This window comes from Lycorma delicatula, chromosome 5 (genome assembly GCF_047948215.1).
Source record: "Lycorma delicatula isolate Av1 chromosome 5, ASM4794821v1, whole genome shotgun sequence".
Taxonomy (NCBI): domain Eukaryota; kingdom Metazoa; phylum Arthropoda; class Insecta; order Hemiptera; family Fulgoridae; genus Lycorma; species Lycorma delicatula.
The window spans coordinates 51,190,045-51,209,667 of record NC_134459.1 but is presented as its reverse complement, the minus strand read 5'-3'; the positions used below and the strand labels follow the sequence as shown (position 1 = coordinate 51,209,667).

Here is a 19,623-nt window from a genome sequence, read left to right as displayed (position 1 = left end):
ACCTTTATATATTAATACTAACATTATTTCGTCTTTTAAATAATTCGTACGCACTTCTACTTTTTTTTATTATTAAAACAAAAAAAAGTAGATATCCTTCTCTTTATCCTTCTCTTTATCCTTCCAGATAGTTGTTCGGTTACTTCCATTTTTTAACCGTGGTATAACATATCTAACCATTTCTGATTGATTTATATAATGTAATATTATGCACCGATAAGAATAAAAGATTTATTTATTAATCGCAACTATCAGATTACAACAACAGTTTTGGATTATTCTGGACAATTTTAGTAATGGAAAATCTACAATGGTTTCTTTTATATAAAATGATTGTTAAAGGTTAAGATAACAGAAGAAAATATAATTTTGGTAGTTTATCACACAAAGATGTTTGAATGTTACACATTTTTATATTGTATAGTAAATTTACGATCGGTTGGAATTACTGGTATTACAGAAAACTATGTGTAGAATTTAAAAACATAACTATTACGGTGAAAATGTGTTACAAATTAGTAGATCCATGTATCTTACTATCTCTAAGTTCAATGTTAAATCCCATCTTATTTTTAATTTTCATCAATTAACTGAGGAGTAGTGTTAATATTAGGTAGTGGTACCGCAATCATCTGTTGAATTAAAATCCTACGAATATATTATTAGAAACGTACTAGCAGTACATAAAAGGAAAATTAATTTTATTGAATTTATTCAAAAATGTTAATAAACAAGAACACAAATAAAGATGAATCTAAACAATAATATATCAAATGAAAATGTTAGCTGTAAATTCTATCGTATTACTGTCGATAATTATGTCATATAAGGACAATATTCGCATCGAAAGACCATAATTTAAATTACTTCAAAAGACCCTATCATACATGCGAGTTATATTAATATTAAAAAAAAACTAGAATAAGAATTCCAAACTTTAAAAAATCACTGAAAATATCATTAAACACGTTTTTATTAATACCGTGTCGAATTCAATCGATGAACTCTTTTCCTCGTAAAAACTAGATTTACTATATTATATTACATAACATTCAGCAACACAGACGTACTAATCGTATAATTGAATCGCATTACAATTGATTTCGATTATCCTAACTCGGCTTCATCGACCCAAATTATCCGAAACGACAGAAATTAAAAACTTTTCCACATCGAAGGAAATCGTCTTAAATTACTCCCTTATTATTCACATGAAATTGGAATATATCACAAAAATGCAATATTTACTACATTTAATAAAGTACGAATAATGTGAAATACAAACTGAGAAACCCTAAACCTTAAGTTATTACATTATAAAGCATCCTAGGACCTCTCTTTAAAAAATTATTTAAATAAATCGTTTTCTGAATTATAAATATTATTTCATAATCAATTAGCTCCTCATCAGTTATAATTTAGTAAAACTGGGTTATCTGAAATCGATCCGCCCGAATTATTTTGAATAATCTGAAATCTATTTCAGTTTTCCTGTACCACTTCAACGTTTTCAAAATTTGCTTTAAAAGGAAAACAAAACGACAATCGGCTGATGAGACTAAGGGTTATGACTTATGATAGAAACGGTGCTGTTAACTGAATATACTGTAACATCACGGAAACAGAGGATTTCACGATACTTTTTTTAAGAAAACTTCAGCATCGTACTCGTCTGAACAATCAATAAATTTACATTGTTAAACTTAGAATGCGTAAACGACCGGAAAAATACAAGGAAAATAGTTCTAAAAGGCAACGATTACAATATTAGAGTTCGTTAAGGAAAAAATACAAATAAATTTCGTCCGAAATTAGTTTTTTAATCGTAAAAAATTTTAATCGACAGTTATTTTTTTTAGAGTGTAATTTTACTCACCTGTAACTAAAGTGTGAATTATGTTAAGTATGTTAATTATGAGATTTAATTATGTATAATTAGCAGTCTGAAATCATTATTTATCGATAATAAACAGATAAGAATAGAGTAATAATCTTTATTTTTTAATTAGTGACCTCAATTAAAGGTACTTTAAATTTTATAATAATGATTATTATTGTTAAGGAATACACAAATAATTTTATCAGATAAGAAAATATGGATTTAATTATTCGAATCGGTTCTGGTAAGAGTAGATGAAAGCAAAACATGACAAATATCTTTTAATAATACATAATTATGACAAATTACAAATTTCCTATTTATTTTTATGATAATTTTTTAGTATTTAAATGTTTCAGAATTCTGAGAAAAAGCAATGTTGATTTACAAATAACATTTTCAACATGCAATCCGTCCAATTCTTTTTAACTGGTAAGTTGTTATTTTCTTTAGATGTATTATGAATATATTAAAAATCGTTATACGGTATAAAATTATATAATGCGTGCATACTTAATGAATGTACGCGTATGTACAAAGTTACGCTTGAAAGTCAAGAACTGTTAACCTTATCTGTAAGACTGATTTACCGATGTTTTTAATAAAACTTTCCGGATAACTCCACTATTGTATTAACAATAAAAATTAAATAGAGATAGTGTTATATTTTACAGGATAATTTTTCTTGTGGTAGTATTTTGAGTAACTAATGACGTCGCGATTTGTAATCTGGTAGCTGTACGGTTCTTACCAGTAAAATTAAAAAAATAATTACAGGTTTCTTTTCAAGATCATTTATCATATTCGGGTAAATTTTTCTCAAGGTATCAATGATCCAATAAGAAAATCTTATTGCACCAAAACATTTTCGTGTGTATTTGAGTGACATAATTTTTCCTGCCGATCGCTACTACTGAATATACAACTAAAGATACATCTGTGAATTGCTAAGATGCATTTTTACTCCGTGTTGAATCTACGTTTCACATTAAACTTAATCAAGAAAGCTTTTAGTTCTACCGCTTTATTTCAATTTGTACCGGTAATCTAGATCGGTTTTTTTTTCAAGGTGTACAGAATTATTCGTGAAATATTTACCGTATAGCATTACCCTTCTTGAAGAAAAATAAATTCTTGGCATTTACTTAGTCAAGATACACATACTAATGCGAAACAGTAAAAGAGCAATTAAATTAAAAATTCAAACCGTCCTTAACTTTAAAAAATGTTTATATAATTTATACTCTCCGGGTCCATTTTAATTCAAAAAATTGTATCGGAGGGAGGTAAATTTTGAAATAGTTACCCCAGGAAGTTTCCTTTCTTTTATTTCGGATGTGAAAAGAGGATTCCACTCTCTCCTTCAGGTTTTTGTACGATTTAGAAAGTGAATATTTATTTTTGCGAAAAATTTTAAGCGATGAAATTAAAACAAATAGGTACGAAAAAACTGTAACAGAATGATTTTGAAATTTGAAACGATACTTCTTCCGACGTCAATTTTTCCGATTTACTTGCAGTAGAAAATTTTAGTAAATAAATATTTTATTCGGATAACATACGTACGCGTTACACGCATCTCCAGGATCGTTAAATATTTGTGGAGGGCAAGAATTAAACCCGATAAAATTAAAAACTATTTGCGTACCAAATTTTAATTGGAGGAATCCAGACAAAAAGTTTCTTACCGGGCATTAAATAAGTTCTGGTTCCGAGAGAGACGATGAACACTTTAGCTTGAATTTTTAAATACAAATCAAAATATCCGTGAACTTACAGACAGATGATTTCTTAAAACTTAAAAACCATAGGCCAGTGTCGATGTACCAGTATTATAGAGTAAATTCATCTATTATCTTGTACATTCAACGTTGAGCGAACAGTATATTTTAAATCTACAGTTTGTCATATTTAAATGCCTAATTTTTCATGTAGTAATATTTTCAATCGCTGATTATCAAGTTATTTAACAAATATCTGCACGGTTCGAGATAATGAAACTAAGGTTAATTTTATTTCGATAATTCACCAATCAAAATCTGGTTAACATATTAACGATTTACAGAAAATTTTATTTATTCATAATTTTCATAGGTAGCGAAAATTAGATTTTTCGGTAATATCAACAAAATTCAGTTTGTAATAAACATGTAAAACAAAGGTTATGGATTATTGTAGAAAAAAGGGGACAATAGTTGTTTATATTCCGTTATATTCCCCCATTTTTTTTACTCTATTGTGTGTGTTTTCCTTAGTATTATTGCTTATGTTATTACTGCTTTAGCCCTGATCTTAATAAATCTGTAATACATAAATTTTTCATTCAGTACTTATTCACACTCCGTGGTTAAATATTATTTTGTATTGATCACTCTGTTTCAGTTCCGATTTATTATTTCGAATATTTTTTAATCTTTTTATCTCTGTTTCCATTTATTGTATCAATATGACTGGGTCGAATTATTTCATTAGTGTATATGGATTTTATAAAAACGAGAGAAACGTCATATTTGCAAGGGTACAGTATCATCCATCAAGTGCTAGACCATATTGAAATGGATCTAACTTAAAATGAATCATTTCAGACCGCAGACATACGGGGTGAAATTACTTTTGAGATCGGTGTGTGTTAATACATTTGATTAATACAAACGTCACGTTTGTCGTTCAATTGATTATTTCTGTTTATATAATGTGTTGGCCAAGAATTATAGTAAAAGTTAATTGCTTTTCAACAGTCTTAGATTAGATATTACCATGTGAACGACAGGTATTTCGTAGAAATTACTTTTGATTTAACAAAAAACGGTCTGAAATCAAAAAATTTGGTTGTTGCAGTCCATCACAGAACGGAATATTATCTCATTAACATTTATAACTTCATGTAAATTTCATATTTCTAAATTTTACATCTATTTTTTGTTTTTAAAGTTTGATAAAACTCATTTATTGTGATTTTATTTATTTTATACAAACAAATTTTCAACACTTTTTATATATTTACTAATTCTTTGAGTTAATAAAAATTTATTTTTAACAGCAAAGATAACATTTGTGTTACAGCATGCAAAATTTTAAGAGTTCATTAGAAATATGATTGCAGAAACCATTAATATAATTAATTAGAATCGAATCTGACATAGAATTAAGGAACACCATACTCTATGTGTAATGCATGTGAAGCAGGTATATTGATGATATTTGAAGCATGCATTTCCTTGCAAGTAGATAACCTTGTAACAAATGTTCGGGAAAGGATTTCAGTCATCGGCCACACCAAAAACATCATTCCTCTCCTGTTTCCTGAGGAGCAGTATATATATCTGTCATGCTGAATACCTTTGAGATATTTTGGATATTGTAGAAACAGGTTCTTAAAAGTTTTATCAGGAATAATGGAAGAATGGAATCAGACACGTTGCAAGAAGTAACACATCAGAGCATATAACCATATAACATGATGAGAAATTTTTGATAGTGGGAAAAAATTGTGATCAGTTTTAAGTTTCTTCAGAAAATTTTACTACCACTTTTAAAAATGGAAATGACTTTGTTGTATTTCAGATGAAATCAATTTGTTTATTAAGAAAATTAAAGGAATTACTGACTTTCATGTTTTTAAGTAGTTTTATCATAAACTTCATTAAACCTTTACATGTTTTGTTAACAATTCTATCCGAATACTGCTCTGACTATATTCACCTAAATTATTACTGCTGTGCAAGTAATCATTAGTAAATTAACTACATATTTCCTGGATATTATTAATAAATCAATAGTAAAATAAATTGTCAAGATCCATAATCTTCTTGTAAAAGTATATAGTCACTATTATTGACTATGATGTTATCATTATTCTCTTTTAATCTACTTACCTCAAAATTCATAATTTGTCAAATAGTCTAGTAACATTTTTAGAAAATGAAACACATCATCTCTGTGTTTCAGAAAAAAAAAAGCATAAGCCCATTAATATCTTAATTTGTGTCAATCTATATCATCTGTGAACATTAGGACGTTTAATGAAACTGAAAATTGCTTGTTTTTAAATAGACATAGCAAATTATTCAATTAAAATATTAACTATCTGTCTGTCTTAACTTGAAACGTTATCACTGGAAAACCCTTCTGTTCGAAAAATATTTTCGTAATTATTTACATTTACTAACTCAGATTGTACAATTAATAAAAAATAATAAAAATCATTAAACCCACTTGCTATTTAATGATTGTACGATGTGGATTTAACAAAACAAATTAATAAACAAAAATAATGTATAAGATAACTTTTCTTTAAAGTTTTTTTTTCATTAGAAACAGAGGCAGTTATCTACCCTGCTTTTAATAAAATTATTTAATGATTTACTACCTGAAAATGCATTTTAGTGAAAATTTTCAACTGATAAAATTAAAGCAAATTAATTTTACCATACTTTTGAACATGATTAAAAAAAAAAATTAAAACAGGGTTCTATCCTACACCGAACGATTTTATTCTGATTTATTCAGTGAAGATATATTTTAGTAAAACATTCCAGCAGAAAGAATTAAAAATATAAAAGGTGTTGTGATTTTGACTTAAAATTTCCTTCTGGGATATTCACAGGCTGCCAGTAATAGAGTTATACAGAGAAACTTAGGACGTAGGGTCCTTATTTCAGAATCATGTCACAAACATTTTTGTCTGTCAACCATTAAGATATTCTAATAAAACTTAGTAGTACATGTTGAAAGTAATTCAATGAAAATAGCTTTTTACTAATAAATTTTAAACGGTGACCCATATTAACTGTATGTATATTTTTTAATGCTGTTTGGTTAGAAAAAGATTTGAATCATTTTAGTATTAGCAAAATGACATCTCGTTGTTTAAATGCAATAAAAATAACTAAACTACGGCAGAAATCATTAAAAGTGGATCAGTTGAATAACGAGTCATTTTTCATTTCTCCATTAAGAAACTAAAAACAGAAAAATAATGTTACAAATTTCCAATGATTGGGAAAAAAATTTAAGTATTATTATTTCAAAATTATCTTACTAATAATATTAAATTACAAATAATAAATATAATAATGAAAATCATAAATAAAATCATTGATTAGGTGTAATCAAAACCATGATTTTAATTTTAATTTTATTTTTCACAAGTAATATTTTTCAAAATAATAAATGTTCATATGAGGTTCAAATTCTAGTAAAGGTTAGTTAATTTTATACATATCTAAATGCTAGTCAGTGGATACCAATGTTCTTTGGTGGTTGGAATTCAATTGACCACTCATATCAGGAATGGTCGGCCTGAGTCTGTACAAGACACCTCATTTACATGTCATACTCATCATCCTGCTCTCATTGGTCGGGGGGGGGGGGGGGGTTTGGCTTATTGTTCGCTAGTTGAATAGATTGCAACATACACACTAAAAACCAAATGTTTACAGGTAAATGTTTAAAAGTGGGTAACATTACATTAACACAGTGATAAAGTACATAATTACTTATTTTACAATCAGTGTTGAATATGTCAACTTTTAATTCTCGTGGATGTAAGTTGTGAACTATATAATTATCAATTCATTTTTTTATCTGTTCTACTTCTTTGTTAATTTTAACATTCTAACTTAATATAAATCTATAGTATATTAAAAAAAAAAATGTTTAGCATATTAGTAAATATTCTCTCAGCCGATGGTACATAATGAGTTACAGATCTGAGATTTTACACGATTACTGGTAAATTCTCCTGATATGAAAGAATGATGTCTTTGTACCATCCTAATTAACTGATTCTTGATGAAAGTAAATATCCTTTAGCCCATTTATACTTGTTATCAGATGATATCTCAAAAGACCCACTTCTTTCCCATCGGAAGTATTCTAAATAATAATAATCAGTAAAGTAACAAAATATAAATGTGCATTACAAATTATAACACACTGGAAATAATTATTTTTCAATCATGAACAGATGTAATTGCTTTGCCATATTAACTGTCATGTAATTGTATATATGCAGTAATTTAATTAATATATACATACAAATTTAATTTATACATAAATATACACTTATGTATGTTATAGATTGTTAATTCATAACTTAAGCTTGTTTTTTTTTTTTAAGTACAGAATGTTCTAATTTGTACTATTTTTTCTGTTACAGTGATTATGTGTGTTTTACTTGGAGTATGGCTAATGGCATCTTCTACTGAAGCAAATCCACTACTAGGTATAGGTGTCACTGCTGAAGTAGATGTTGGTGATCTTGTTGGTTTAACCCTAGGCGTTGATTTGTAATAAAGAAATAATTAATTTCATGTAAAGATATTGCCAGCATTACTTTCTAGATTTAAATTTAAAAAAAAGATCATAAGGTAATATTACTCCTGGTGTAGGTGTTTGGTGTAATTATTGATTAGTAATTACTCTTTATCAAATGTTAATACAATAAACATGTAATTTTTATTGACTTAAAATCTACTGTTATATTATTACTTTACCTTGAAATTAGTGTTAGATGATATTGAGGGTTAACCACTCATCTTCCTGTGCAGAAGTATTCAAAGAACACTGTCCAATATAAATTAAACATTATTTAATATATAAAACCCATGACCCCATTATTAAATTATTTTTATTTTCTCATAAATATGACTTACAAGAAATGATACAGGCTTGTCAAAAAGCAAATATGTAAATTTTCATATTTACATTTACCACCAAAATGGAAAAAAATATTAAAAAAACTGGAAAATAACCATTAATAAATATAAATAGATTTGATTTTACCCCATCCACAATGTTACTTTAGTCAAAAGTACAAATGAAAGTAATTTAAATGAAAAAGGTGCAAAATTTATGAACAAAAAATTTGGATAGCGAGTTACATAAATAATAATTTATTGGAAGTTGGTAATTATCAGTGGGTGGACATGCAAAAAATTATCTCTTATCAGTTATGCAGTAAAATTAACTTTCTAGTAGCAGCACACTTTGTTCTTTATTAATAATAGTGAAGTTCTGTACATCAGTCGTTGAAGAAAGTATTCTTAAATGTCTAATACTCTTCAAACGTTTTTTGTAGTTTCATGTAAACGATCAATTAGTTTGTCAGAAAGCTGGGAATAGGATGAAAATCGAACTGTTAGAAATTAATACTTTGCTTGTAACTTTGTCGATTAACATACGCAAAAACACTGAGGCTATTCCAAGTAAATTACAGGATAAGAAACCAGATTCATAAGCTAAACAATGATATTAATCATTTATAAGAGAAGTTAAATGAAATAGTTCACGAAAATTTGAATTTCAAAAGAGGTAGAGATAAATGAGAAAAATTCTGTGCTGATGAGGAAAACTGTACTTCTGAATGATCTTGTATGCAGCGAAATAATCCTATGTTAAAGATCTCATATATTCGAAGAATGCAGGCTTCTGTTGTGTTGTTAAGGGTTTAATGTGAATGCATTGAATAGTCCGAATAGTATTGATATAAATAAAAACATCCGTCATGTGCAAAAAAGAAAAAATTTCATTAATCACCCACCTACTTCCTGGATGATGTAAATTATAAAAAACCCTGGAAAACTAAGAGTTTGGTTGTCCTCTGTTATCTTCTCCCCATTTCTGCGTATTTCAGGCAGAAAATTGCACTAGCATTTCGAAATAAATATTTAAAAAATAATTTGACTTACTTTACATTTAAAAAATTTAATTTAAAAAAATCAAAATTATAAATTAATTAAAACTGAAACCGAAATAATATTTGAAACACTTCCTTTCAATATTTGCAGATGACAGTTGACCCTTTTTTTGGTTCTCACTTTTAAAATCCTCTAAAAAGGTTCTAATTTTCTTTTTGTTTTAATACTTTTACTTTGGCAAGTGAAAAACAAAAAATAAAGGTCAGCATAAAAAATTAATATCAGTGGAGTGATACCATGAATTACTGCACCAGGTGACACCATGCCCAGTGGTGCCACTGGTACTGAATTTGAATGAACAAAGAATAAAGCACACATATATATATATATATATATATATATATATATATAATGAAATATTCTTACTAATAAACACAGTTACAGATATGAGTATGTAAATAAAGTTAATAAAAGTGAATTTAATGCGAAAAACGTAGTTGCTTATTTTCAGATAGTTTCTTAATATTAGGTTCATATTCCGTATTCATTAGTTTAACGCATTTTGCAGTCAATTCATTTCAAAGTTTATTTCTATTGGTAGACTTCAAAAATTCATTGAGGAAAACAATTTTTTCAAACAAATATTTGAACCCAAACATCGTTAAAGAGCATTAGTAAGTTTCTTCATTGATATAAAATTGTTTGGTAAAGAATCCCATAAGTTTAATATTATATTTTCAATTTTTAGTGTGGGATCATTATTATTATCTGCACTACTTTCAGAAATTTTTCCTTCTGGAAATTAAGTTTCCAAATTTATTTTTCCATACTCTGCTGCTTTGAAATTCAGCTAATTTCTAAATCATGAATTGATACAATTTTTCCTTCTCCCTGAAGTTTTTTATTCAGTTCATAGAAATCCTGAGTGATGTCACATAAGAACATTAAACATAATGTTCTTATAATGCAATGTCATATAATAACATAATCACATATTATGATAACATAATATGCGATTAATTTTGTATTTTAAGTAATTGTTTTATGTATGGTAATATCTTTGATGATTTTACTCATGAATCTGTTATTTATAAATAGCAAAAAGAGAAAGGGGCATTACTTCAAATTCTGAAGTTTACCAGATTGTAAATTTATTGAAAACAAAATGATTGAAGCTGTACAAGAGGTTATAATAACTGAATAAATCATCTAATAATAATGGATGGTACTTGACAGAAGACTGCAACTAATCACAAAATGAAGTTAAATAAATATTTTATTCTGATAAATACAGGTACAGATTATATAGAACCTATCAAAAACGAATAGGTATGTTACTTCAACACTACAAACAAGGGTTTGCCCAAGCATTAACCTGGCTGGATCAAGAAAAATTGTACTAAACATTGAAAAGAACAGAATAAAAAAATACACAATTAATTATAAAATAAAAAATAAACCTGGTTTAAGTGTATATTAATAATTAAAAATACAGATATGAAATAGTAAACTAAATTATTGAAAAAAAAAACCTTTTACAAAATCATTAACGAATTATTTTGAATATAAAAGATATGCATTTCAAAAAAATTCTAAATAAACTTTAAAAATTAAATGTCAAATATCTTCTTAAATACTAATGTTATAAGTCAGAATTAAGATAAAAACAAAAATATTATAAAAATTAAATTTTTCCCATTTGGTTTATTAAACTATTTACTGTAATGATTATTTATTGAAATTCATTATTTGTAACATTGGCAATGTTGTCACGAGTCAAATGTTTCATGTGACCAAATAAGAAAAACGCCCTTCTTATCGAGAATGCAATTAAACGCTCTGAGTGCAAAGTTTACTTTCATAAATTGTGTGCTGATAGAATTAATTCAATTAAATTAAATTGGTGGTTCCAAACCAATCTGAACTTAAAACAAGAAACAATTATGGTGTAGAAGATCTTTTCATCACCTGTAATAATAGAGTTCTACATATTACCTGCAAAAAGTATGCCAAGTAACTATATTGCAGCGTATTTTATCAAAATATAAGCGTAAGAAGTCAATCATTACTTGAACTCAAGCTAGACTTGAAGACATTTTTAGATTATAATATAATGGCACTAACTGAAACATCATTGTCTGAAGACATTAAAAATTATGAATTAGGTTTTGATTTTTACAATATTATTAGGTTTGACTGCTCAATCTAATCTTATAACTGATTAATACAGGCTAGATTATAAAAATACAAATTTTGAAATGATTCAGTCTTTACTAGATTAGAGTTGATTGTAAATAATATTGAATTTGATCTTGTTGAATTTAATTTTTGCTAAGAAATTGCAACTATTTATTAATAATATTTTTGATATATCATGTATCATAATTACTTAAAAAAAAAAGGTATTTTCCCAAAATGGTTCTCTAGTGAACTTATCGCAATCATTAAAAAAAATTTCCATCAGCTTCATAAACAAGAAAGATCTACTTATTATTATGATTTAAGAAAGATCAAAGTATATGTAATATTCTCATCTGGAGAGATTCACTAATTATATTGTTAAAGTTGAGAAATCATTTTTTTAACAATTCCAAAAATCTTTTTAAATTTGCTAATAAAAATGACAATGGTGGATCTTATCCATCTTGTATGCATCAGAAAATTGCTGATAAGGGTGCTGATATTATAGAACATTTTGCTAAAAAATTTGGGAATGTCCATATTAATAATGATTTTTTTTCTCAAATGAAATTACATTTAACTAAAATCATTGCTTCAGTAGCATTATCTTAACTACGAATGATGTTAAAGAGATCCTTTGCCAAGTTAATGATAATTCTTTAATTTGTCCAGATATCATTTATCCTCTTTTAGTTTAGAAATGATCTACCTTTTTTGTACTGATTTTAATTAATATTTTCAATCATTCTTTAATTAAAGGTATTTTTCATAATATACGGAAAATTTATGCATAAACCAATTATTTAAAAATGTGGCAGCTTCAGATATCAGTAATTATCAGTGAATGTAATTATTTTTCCAAACTCTTAGACACAATTAGTTTATATGAAAATTACACCTTGCAAAAATAAATTTATAATTCTGAACAATATGGTTTTTTGGAAGGTAAATCTATGCAAATGAACTTGCTTGCACGCGCGCGCGCGCGTGTGTGTAACACACACACACACGCACAATAACAGCAAAAAAATTTAATTTCCAAATTAAAAGCTATAGAAAAAATTATCTTCACAAGGATTATGACTTTTTTGTCTACAAAAAATGTCATACTACATCCATCATCAGTCCAAAAATGCTAAAAAACACTTTCACTTTACCGCTTTCATAAATTTTAAATAAACTAACAAACCATATTAACCAAGAGCTCTAACGATTATTTTCAACTTCAATAATTTGTTGTGTAATAAAGTGTTTTCTTCTCTACCACTGTTTCGCAAACGTTCTGGTGTTCTTTGGCCAAGGCTTAAAAATGTAGCCCGTAATTAGTAAAACCCCCATGCTACTTTTAAAACATTTTTAAGTATGTTAGGTACTGGGGTTCTTTTCCCAACCCTTGTCAATAATAAGGCTTGACCAACCGTCAATAATAAGGCCCATCTTCAACTCATGGGTAGTTTACCAATACATTTCAGCTTGCAGATATTTAATTGTATCATCAGATTGAGCATCTTACAATCTGAACAGAATCTGGACCCTTTGTTTTTTTTTTTATAACAATTCCTCCTCTAGCCCAGCAATGAATTTTTTATAGCATGGCATTAATTTCTTTCCTTTACTCGTTACTGAAAATCTTCTAAGATTTCTTCTCTTTTGTTTTTAATAATAAAAGATGACTGTTTTTTTTATTTTTCAAAAACTTATTACATCAATTTTCTCATAATTAAATTACCTACAAGTTTTGATAATAAGATTTATGCATTTATTAGTCATTTAAACGTTATTGTACTCCAAACCTAAAAAATGTGTTTTTCATCACAGAATGTTTCGGTTCAACTTTGATATCATCAAAACTCTATAGGAGGTACAGTTCTGGGACCTGTTTTAATTGATTTTTCAGATTCAACGAACCTGAACATAAAGAACATAATAAACCATCAGTTTTTACCCATTATATAAGACCTTAGAAATTTCAGTATGACTTAATTTCACCAGAGAACTGAAATAAAGCATTTTCAGGCATGTGGTTGTAAGAACGTTTTTCCTTATTACATGCTCTACAATCAGTTCCCAAATTATTTCCCTTTCCTCCTAACTCACTGTGTATATAACATATATAACATGAAACTAAGAAGTTGTTAAAGACTCTCAAAGAAACTTCTCTCTTATTCCCTTGAATATATTTCAAGGTAAATTATAATTATTAGAAATAAAGCTCATTCATAAGACAAAAAAAATATCTAATTTTAAAGTTTTTAATACAGTTTTACACACTAAGATATAAGGTTCATCACTAAAATTCTGATAATATGACAGAAATTAAGATAAAACTAATAAACACAGTTTACGGCATATGAAGGTTTTATTCTGTTCCTACTGTAACATTTTACACTGAATTCAAATAAAAAATATCAAGTTTTCAATCACCTTCAATTTTATATTGTAACATTTTTTAAGTACTGCTTCTTCAGAATTCTATATACTTTTCTAGGGATAACTTATGTATATAAAAGAGTATTTTAAATGATTTTTAACAGTGGATGGGAGGTACAAACATAACACACTATGAAGGACAAGATGCTTCTACATCATTATTCATGCTGTACAAGCATGATGATTCATTTATTTTAAGTTCTGAAGTGTCAGCATACAAAGCAATCTTCCAAGTAATATAATTAGCACATCATATTGTTTAACTGTTCATTGAGAATGTATCTATGTATTGTAGTTTCATTCTGTTTTGTGATTTACAATTACTAAAGTTTGTTGTGTTAATGAATACATATGCCAAGGAAGTGCATAAATGATTCAGTTGACTTCTGTTGTGTGTATGAGGATTTGACATTAAAAGAACAAAAAATTAAAAATTTCAACTCCACTAGTTAAAAAATGTATGAACTATATTCTATCTGTAAAATATTAGGCCTCTCAAATCTGCTGTTCTGTCAGTGTGAAAGATCTGAGAGACTGGGTGGGCTAGGGATAATCAGCAGATGAAATTTTCTGTACCAATGCTATGGCAAGAACCACAAGACCATATGTCACACTTAGTTCTAAGATAAAAAGAATAAATCGTAAATCCAAATACGCAGTACTACAGTACCCGAATTTTCCATCTGCTATCTTGATCCTCAGGGGAAGAAACCCACCCCATATGATGAATTCGACATCATGTCACCCCCTCTGTACCTAGCCCCTAGGGGCTTTACCGGAGGTCATCATCAAGGTCTCAAGACATATCCCAGTCTGGCCACTGTCAAGATACCACCAATGCAAATGCCACAAGCGACATTCACATCGGTATAATGCGCTTAACTCGGATCTTACCAGTGTATTCAACAGGTTCCAGACAAACTATCCGATTGAGCTGATCTACAATCGATACAGCTGATCTACATGCAAAACAGGCATGTTGGTTTAATAATTGGCATGTCTAACTAATAAGAAAACTAAAAACATAAAACAAACAGTAAATAGAAAACTGTTAACTGTAAACTAAACAAAACATAACTAAAACACTAAGTCAGACCAAAAGACAAAAATAAAACTAACCAATAATAATGAAGAAAACAAACTTACTTGAAAAAACCTAATGTAACCTGAAGAAACCCAAAACAACTAAATAAAATGAACCCAATGATACACTAAAGAAAACACACAAACTCTAAACACTAATCCAAAAACTAAAACACAAATGATAAAACTAACAAAATAAATATAACTCTAACCTAAACAAAACTCAATAAAACATCAAACACAAACCACAAAAATCAGGCCAATGCCTCATGGTGAGGACTTACCTGTACCACATCCTCCCAACATATCTAACTTTAGAAGATGGAATCAAAATATGAAGTAGCCACTGAAATTCGACATAAGGAGCAAGATTTACCTACTTCTGAAGCAGAATCCTCTTCCCATAAACCTAATCTGATGACCCAAGGTAAGTTAAACAAACTTGTTTGGGATTTGAACTTGTCAAAGAAACAATTATTTTTGTGCTTTAGGGCATACAACGAACATTAATTATTAGCGCCCAGACGCAATGCTTTTCAAATAAAGAAACTAGTTCAACGTCACCACCAATGCTAAGTATAACAGAGATATAAACTAAATAACAGTAATATAAAAAGTAAGATTAACAATCAAAACACAATACAGGAAAAATAGTAAAAGCTACAACATTGTAAAACACTAAAAAACATTTACATTAATTATTAAATAATCGAGTACAGATGTACAGCCATAATAAACATGATATTTCAATAACATTGTTCAGGCTCTAGGCTCAAATCTTCTCCCTACTAATACTTAAGTGTATTTCCTTCATAACAGTCAGGAAGATTTTCAAGATTTATATTCTGAAGAAAAGAGTTTGGTAAACATAGGGAGAATCCAAGATGGCAGATAAAAATGTCAAAACACTTTATAAAATAGTAATTTTGTACCTAAGTAGATATCTTTTTTTTTATATTTTTGTACTTATATTTTTATACCTCTTGGTATTACTCAGTTTTAAAATATGAATAGTTTCTTAACTTTAATAATCACCCTCTATGTGTATTAAAAAATATATATATGAATGTGTGTATGCGCACGCACACAAACCAGTACAATTTAATTATAAGTTCAGCTCTATTTTATAAATAAATAATATTATTATTCAAATTGTACATCACTTATTGCTAAAATAAGTGCCATATAAGTGAAAAGATGTATTTATTTTGTTTTCAAAAATAAAAACAATTTGTACGGGAACATCACATTACTGCAAATTAGATACCACAATAATAATGCCAAAATTTTTAAACGCAAACAAGCACATACGTTAATATTGTTCGAGAAAAATCATGTAATACAATGTTGTACTGCCTCAAATTATGAATAACATTAATAAAAATAGACTTCAGAGAAAACAAAATAAATTTTCACAGTACAGTACTAAGAATAAATCAACTTTTTAATGTATAATCAGTAAATAAATCAAGTAAATCTCAGATAAAAGTCTGATTTCAGCAACATATATAATCCCCACCCAAAAAATGCCAACTGAGGAAAAAGTTAATTATACAACAAAATACCATCAAATGTACACAATTGAGCAGAATGTGATGCACAATTATGCAAAAGTTATTCAAGAACCATATTGTTAATATATAAGATAAGTAAGATGTAGTATTATTCTTATGTAAACTGTTTTTATAGAAAGTTTTTTTCTCATTAAACAATACTGTACTATCTAGATAGAAATTTCCGTTTCTTGATAAGGATGCAAACATAAAATGTAAGTCCTCACTTCAAGATGTAGAAAGCAAAATTCTATATGAACGTGTCCTCAGTTCCTTGCTTTTCTTATTGTTTATGAATAATTTGCTTCAAAATCTTGAACTATTCATTTTTATCCTTTTCATAAGTATACCTATACATGTGAGGATAATTATTCAAATAGACTTGAATAATTTTATGTTAGCAATTCAAAACCATCACTGAATGGATTGCAACAATTTAAAAATAAATAACATAGCATTGTGCCTCACAGATTACATGTAAACTTTGCTAATAGCACGAACAGAATTCCCATTAAAGATAAGGATTGTATTTCTGTTATCTACAAAAAGGAAATTCAAAACGTTTTATTAAATGACAAATTCTTTTGGAATCATAAAATTGGTTTCAATAAAATCAAACCCTATTATTTTTCTTTGGAATGCCTTAATAAAACGCTAAACTTATTGTTATTAAACGTTTGTTACAATTACATACATTCTCATTTGAAATATTGTGTCTTTTAGGGCTCCCACAAAAAGTCAGAATGAGCTTTTAAGATATATATTTTTTCCTGGACAAACAATGAAGTGTTGTTATCAGTGCCCAGACACAGTATTACTATCATAAATAAGTAAAAATTAACTTAGAAATTTAACTGATTTAAGATGCCTATTCTGTATGCTAAAAGCCAAATAAAACCACAATAAAAAACAATATTAAGAAATCTAACTTAAAGGCTGAAAACAAGCCTCTTTTTCATATGATCAGTGCACTCACTGCCTGAAATTTCAATGTGGCTGGGAATCCAACAGAAGCTCACAGTTGTGTTATGTTCAGTCATTTCAGAAATAACAGACTATGTCTCACATATAACAAGGTGTCTGGAGTATGTCACTAATCTGAACAGACAAGTATATGTCAGAATGTTGGGCTAAATATATTAGGGACCTTATTAATAGCACAAAGCTCTGCAACAAAAACAATGGCAATAATGGGAAGGCCAAACATGTATGTTCTATTGCCAACCACAAAATCACAAGCAACAGAAGAACTGTGGTTAGAGTTGTCTATATAAACAATAGAATGAGGATTCTAGCTACTTACAATATAGAATTTTTCTTATAAGATAACCAGATTCCTGTATTTTTAAGATATAAAAACAGGCTGTAATCATTGTTTGGCATCCATAATATGAATTATGTAGACTATAATTAAAAATTATAAAAAATATATATATAAATTACTTTACTGAAATATATCTTTTTAAAATCCATATTACTCCTCTGTATTAATAGATTAAATTAAATAAACAACCTAGTACAGAATACTGAAATAAGACATATTTTATCTTAATTTATTATGAAAGTACTTTTGTGGGATCCCGCATCCTCAGTCATGACTGAAATAATAATTGACATGTTTCCATCATGTCTGAGAAAGCATGAAAGCACTTTCATGAAAAATTAAGGTAAAATATGTATTATCTCAATATTCTGTACTAGGTGATTAATTTAACAGATAAACCATAATAAAATAAACCTTTATTTAATAGAATAGAATTTAAAATATTTAATTTAAATATATTACACACACATGATTCTAAATTGCATGGCAATTTCTCAGGAGAAGATTCTATCTCCTCCTGAGGAAGAGATAAGAAAAGAAGTTCATATAAACATAGGTAAGAAAACAGTTCATTGGCGAGTTTCAGCTCACAAAATATTTAGCCTTGGTTTCTTCTTCCTTTGTAAAATTAAACTGCACGAAAATTCTTGGGTAAAAATGGATTGGTATATTTGGTGCTTCCATATGGTATTTGATCTAATTGAACAAAAGTGACCTCCGGGACCACCGATACGTATTGTTTCAGAGGATGAGATGAACAATTCGTAGCGTGTGAAAATGCCATGCCTGACCGGGACTCAAACTCAGGATCTCCAAATGAAAGGCCAAGATGGTACCACTAGCACCATGGATGTCGACAGACCTCCATCTCACTTCAGTTTTAATAAAAACAAGGTAAAACACGAATCAGGTTTTTTGGAAAATGCACTTTTTTAGGTTTAGAATAAAATAATTTTTATTTTTTCATAGGTTGGTAATAACAGCTGATCAACAATTAGTTTAATATCTAGCATTAGAATATTCATTTCAGTGGCATTTGTACTATTATTGTTCGATCAGTCATTCACAAAGAGTGATACCACACATTTTTATTTATTTTTTTTTTTTTGAAAAACTTAAAAGTTTTTGAAACACTTCTGTGTTATCATCTGGAACAAACATAATTATAAAAAACATTTCAAAAATTATTTAACTGTCAAATACAGATGCACAGCCTCAAGAAACAGAGAGTTGGTGGACATGTTCCTAATTTATGGTAAAGTAAATAAAAATGGATTGGCTGCTGTGGGTGAATACTGGTAAAATTAACTAGATCAAAAAATGCCAGAAAGACATTTGAGGCTTTGGAGAGGAGAGTTTGAGAAACAAGTATGCTTAAACCTCAACAATTCAATGCTTTTTCACTAAGCTGAACTATGCAATGAACAGAATGATGGCCACATTGAGCAACTGCTTTGAAAAAACATTTGCAGTTTTATCAACTAACCATCATATTTAATCATTTTTAGCAAAAAACAAAAAAGTATGAGATTT

The 19,623-nt window shown here is 28.1% G+C and overlaps 1 long non-coding RNA gene across 5 annotated transcripts in view; it reads left to right on the top strand.

Moving 5' to 3' along the window:
* Positions 1–8,352, top strand: part of LOC142324947 (uncharacterized) — a 32,243-nt gene extending 23,891 nt beyond the window's left edge. For all 5 annotated transcript variants that reach the window (XR_012756453.1, XR_012756455.1, XR_012756454.1 and 2 more), the window contains 2 exons: positions 2,239–2,311; positions 8,040–8,352. This is a non-coding gene — a long non-coding RNA (uncharacterized LOC142324947). The remainder of the gene's footprint in view (positions 1–2,238; positions 2,312–8,039) is intronic.
* The last annotated feature ends 11,271 nt before the right edge of the window (positions 8,353–19,623 follow it).